The sequence below is a fragment of the Mastomys coucha genome, unplaced genomic scaffold (genome assembly GCF_008632895.1).
Source record: "Mastomys coucha isolate ucsf_1 unplaced genomic scaffold, UCSF_Mcou_1 pScaffold20, whole genome shotgun sequence".
NCBI lineage: Eukaryota > Metazoa > Chordata > Mammalia > Rodentia > Muridae > Mastomys > Mastomys coucha.
In genome coordinates this window covers 363,846-369,533 of record NW_022196903.1, presented here as the reverse complement: position 1 = coordinate 369,533, position 5,688 = coordinate 363,846, and positions in this window count along the sequence as shown.

The window sequence follows — 5,688 nt, the reverse complement described above, 5'->3', positions numbered from 1 at the left end:
CTCTCTCTCTCCCTTTCCCTCTCTCCCTCCCTGCATCCTTCCCTCTCTCCCCCCCAATCTGTGTGTCTGTGTCTGCATGGGTATGCACATGAACATGGCCATGTCACACACACTTGGTTTAATTCTGTAAAGATTATTGGAAGTAAGAAAGATTTTGAGAGGTTGTACCAAAGTCTAGTGATGGTATCCTCTGGTCTGTCTGTGGGGAGCTGACACCTGAAGGAAGGAAACTGTGTATTTCTTTCCTTCCTTTCCTCAGAACTCTGGTCATTACAAGGTTTCAGATGCAGTCATTACTCTACAGCCCGGCACTACAGGAGTGAAGGGAATGGCACTGTGATAAATGAAGACTGGTGAGCTGTGGGAAATAGGACACCGGAAGCAGAAGCTATCCTGTCCAGACTGCCTTTGGGTGAAGATGCTTCAGGGAAACTGAAACTATTCCTCAGAAAGACAGATTTGCAAAAAGAAGTAATCTGTCACCTTATCTTCCTATTGCATAAATATACACAATGTTTAATGATTTCCATTGATTTTTTTGTAAACACATTGTTACTGATTAACATCATTTATCATAAATAATTTCAAAACATTCAGATAAATTAGTCCATTGGTTCATGTATCCAAAAACTAGGTTATGTGTAACTGTGTTTTGTATACTTTATTTCTTACAATTATGTTGTAATCTATATTCTAATAGATGTTCAACTCCCAATTTAAAAATACAAAGCCTGGAGAAATGATTCAGTGACTAGGAGCAATTCTTGCTTTTCCAGAGCACTAACTTTGATTCCAGCAGCCACATGAAGGGTCAAAATCATCTGTCCCAGGGGATCCAATACCCTCTTCAAGGGCAGCAGGCATGTCTGCAGTACACATATATAAATGCAGACAAAACAGCCATTTACATAAAAAGAAGTTAAAGTTTAAATGATATATCAAGTGTGGTGGTGGCGCACGCCTTTAATCCCAGCACTTGGGAGGCAGGCGTATTTCTGAGTTCGAGGTCAGCCTGGTCTACAGAGTGAGTTCCAGGACAGCCAGGACTACACAGAGAAACCTTGTCTCAAAAAAAAAAAAAGTTTTATACTATCATATCTGTTGTTTTAACTTTGTTTCTTGATAAGTGATAAGACATACACTTGGGACTTGAGAGATGGCTCAGCTGTTAAGAGCATTGATGCTCTCGTAGAGGACCTGGACTTGGTTACCAGCACCTATGTGGTACTTCTTGACCAGTTTTAACTCCAGGTCCCTAGGGATCTGACATCTTCTTGCCTGTTCAGGCACTTGCACGCCTGTAATGCTCTTACGTTAATGGTGAACAAAATACTCATGCACATAGAATAAAAATAAATAAATAATTTAAAACTACAACATTCACTCACAAATGGACTTAAAGTCTTCGTTAAACCTACACAAATGGGTGTGTTGTGCTTTCTGGTAATGTGATTTGAAGTTCTCTGATATGGATGTGCTATATTGTATTAACATTGTAAAACATTTAATATTTTAAAATATTATTACCCATAAATAGAAAGGAATCCAGAAAGATGGTGACATGTTGATATATAGAAAGATATTTAGATAAAACTTCTGTACATGTGAGAAATTTATGATTTCTATTAGCAGGAGGTGACTTTGTTTGTATCTTGGCAACTTTAGTACTATTGTGTGTATTGAAGACAAACTTGCTTTTTTCCTCTTTTATTAATAAACTAAGCATGCACTTGTACCTACTAAATTCAGTTGTTTATATTTTGCTTGTGTGATACAGTACAATCTGAGTTCTAGTTTAGCAGGTTAGAATTTGCCAACATATAATTTTTGTGATACTGTGATAATAGAATTATTTTCTGATAGAACTTTTATAACAGAGTCCTCTACATAAAGTGCATCTATGCCCTATAAATAAATTTATTTTTGTTTTGTAATACATTTCCTTAATAGATTAAGAAAGTACTCTATATCTTTAATTTAAAAAAAACCTCTTCTGAAATATAAAGATATAACTAAACTAATAAATAAAATACTATGGTACAAAGTGTTGGATTGGCATCAGGCATATCAGTGTTCAAAGGTTTTCACCCTATCAGTAACAGAATTTCCATGGCTTATTCCTTAAACACTTTCCTTTGAAAACCTACTGAACAGATAAATTGTGTGATCTAGGAAAAATTTAAATTATAGGCATGAAAGTAAAAATGAGATTAAGAGATTAAATTATATAATTACAATATTTTAAAATTTAATATTATTTTTCTCAGTATAATATTTTATTTTCATAATTTGCTAAATTATTGAAGAGCAAAGCTGAAGGAACTTAACAGGTCTGGTTGCACTGCATCATGGAAGTATCATTTCATGGTACAATAAGGCAGAATATTTTCATTGCTGTCTGAGGTATGCACTGGAGGTTTTCAGTGGAAGAAGCTGTCACACAGCAGTTGCCTAAGAATAAGAGAAGGCAACAGGGCAGCTGCTGGCAAGATGTCAAGAAAATATCCACTACTGATATGGCATTTGGGTTTCCTCATGCCCACGGGTGGATCTGTTTTGTTAGTTCCCTCATTTTCACAAAAATTAGTTTAGAGTGCTGACTAATATTTATGTCTCTCCTTCCTACACTGACAACATATGGGAGTTCCTGCCTGCTGTCAATTTATCCATGAACTAGAATAAAGATTATAGAATATAGATTCCATAAAATACCATCTAACCAAAGTATGTATTTGGCAATGTAAAAAACAAAACAAAAACAAAAAGCAAATACAACAAATTTTAAAGCTTCATCCTTCTCTAAGTAGATTTAAAACCACTGCTGGCTAATCACTGGACTGGCCAATCCCAGAGAATAAGACTGGTCAACCTAGTGTCTTTTTAATTTCCTGAGTGTAGGAGGGTCTTTGAGGTAGCTCAGTATCTTTAGCCAGTCATTTTGTAAGTGCGAATATATTCCTTGGGCCACTTTCACTTTGTTGATGACAAGGGACTTCTACTCTTCCATTTTTTGAGGCTGCTGATAAAAATCACAAAGTTATTCATCTTAGCCCTAAGAGTTTCATATTTTGTATTTTTTAATCTATTCACTAACTACATGGTATCATAGGTATATAAGGAGAGAAGAAATGTCCTCGGAAGCTATTTTAATTCTTTAGTAACCCATTATCTAGTAAAGATGATAAAAACATTAATCAAGATATATTATCAAAAGCAATAGATTGTCAAAGGCACATTGTCTGTTAAACACAGAATGGCTATCAGAATCCTAAGCTATTTTTCTTTATTGCAATTTGACAAGGAGCTGTGCAAAACCTGACATCTGGATTAATTTTCAGTAGCCACTTACAGTGAACTGAAAGAAACAGAAGTAAATAAAATAAAGTAAGTTGTTCCCAAAGCTGTCAAAAGCCAATCATTCCAAGTATTTCTATTTAAGAGTAGTTATGCTCTGGTTACATGGAAAATTTCAGAATGACAGAAGAAAATTGTGAGCCTTTTAAATTTTAATTTAATTATTTTAACTCTCGCTAGTCACAGAAGCTACTGTCTCTTCCATCAAGCAAGTATCTGCTGCCTTTAGAAGCTGTTTTTAAATTTTCTGTTATTTTTGATACTCTAATATAATTACATAATCCCTCCCTTCCCTTTCCTCCTTGAAGACCCTCCCAGGAGGACTTTGTTCTTTTCAAAATCTGTGATCTTCTTTTTCATTAATCATTGTTCCTGAGTTACTGTTGTTATTGAGCTACAAACCAAATGATGCCATAGATAGTCCAAGACATATACTAGAGAGTCACTGGTCAAGGTAGTCCACAGCCCAAGAAAGAAATAACAAGTTGGCTCTCTTGGCACTGAGAGAGAATGAGAAAATATGTTGGACATTAAACTGGTACTGACAATCATTGTGTTTAACAGCCAGCAGGTCTCTGTAGGGCCCTGATATTACTAAAATTACTAAGCACAATTAGAAAATCAGTAAGGGTGTTAGGGGCATTATTGCTTTGCCCTTCTCTTTGCAAAGAGGAAAAAAACGAAATAAATAAATAAATAAATAAATAAAAATAAAAACTTTGCTAAGGGCTATCAAGCAATACATGCAGAAGTCTGACCCAGGTGTTTTAGTCATTTGGCTCAATTATTCTAGCCAATCCTTTCCAAAGAGTACCTCACAGATTAAAAACCTCGCATACTGAATTACTAACACATATTTGGTATATAAAATTGGATTTATGATTTATGGAACAAGATAAAATACTATTTTGATGTTAACTGTTAAGAAAAAAAAGCAAATATAAAAAATATCAGACCATTGATGGTAATTTCTCTACAGATAGTGATGGTTTGAAATTTGAAAATACATATTGACACATTTTCCCTGTCAAGACTGGGAGCCAAAATAAACCATAAGCTAATTAAAACATGTTTCCTCCAAAAAGAATTTGTGTGTGTGGCTCATTTATCACTGTAGACCAGGATAATTATGAAGAAGAGCACTGGAGAAGGCTTCTGCTTCATCCTTAGCCCTGTAATTATTACTTGGCTTAATTTCCTGAAGTTTTAGACGAGGAGCTAATTTCCTTTATTTTTTCTGAATATAAATGAGATTGTCATTTGCTTATGTTTAATTATGATTAAAAGTAATAGCTACTTGAGTATGAGTATATAATCTAGCTTTGATCAAATCACCCATCATCATCAATAAGATAAAACTTTAAATATGATATGTTTATCCATAATTCTGTTTGGTTCAAACAAGGAAACTAGTATTACTTTTAAAGTATTAAAGTAAAGTAATGCCTTTAAAGTATTCTTACTGTTTTATAAAATAAACTAATAATGTTTTGTCACCAGAGGATTTATAGTTCAAGAAATGGTTCTCGTGAGGCCTTAAATATAAAATAATTAAACCAACAAGAGATGAGGGGAATTGTCAGAAGTTTTACAGTGCAAACTTTATATTATTCCTTAGGTGTGAGAAATAGAAAAATATAAGATGTATAAACAGAAAACCTATTATGATTTAGTGTCAGATCCACAAAAGAGAAATGTGGTGATCCTGAGTCATGAACACTGAAAGAATTTGCTCATGAGACCAGAATAGAAGAAGAGAAGTTTATTGAGTCCACCGTAAGGGTGCAGCAGACAGAGCAGCAGCAGAAGAACTGCATACCATGAAACAATGGGCTGTGGATTCTTCTATAAGGGAAAAAAAAATCCTTGTTCTGCGTTCTACTATAAAATGAAAGACTATATCATGGCGCTTCTGAATTACCAATGTTTGACTGGTTAGGATGAGTGTTTAGGATCTTTTACATGATAGCATGGCTAATTTTAATTGATTGTTTCAGAGGGTAGGATGAGACCATCCAGAGATCATTACCATGCATAGTGTCCTTCAAATTCATTTATTCCCCCATATTCCTCCGTAACAAAGGCCAAGCAAGGTCAACTCTTAAAAATTAAGGCAAATGTCTCTTCTTCTAGAGGATCTTAGGGCTCAAAGAGGCAATATCCTTGTCCCTAGCTGTTATTCTGTAATGGGACACCATGAAACAGTGAAAAAGGAGATGTTGATTAAGAATGACTAGCATAAAAACACCTGGAAGCCAGTTCTAAAGACCCTATGGGTCGTGAATTGTTTCATACTGGAATCCATACTGAAGCATATCTCTCTCTCTCTCTCTC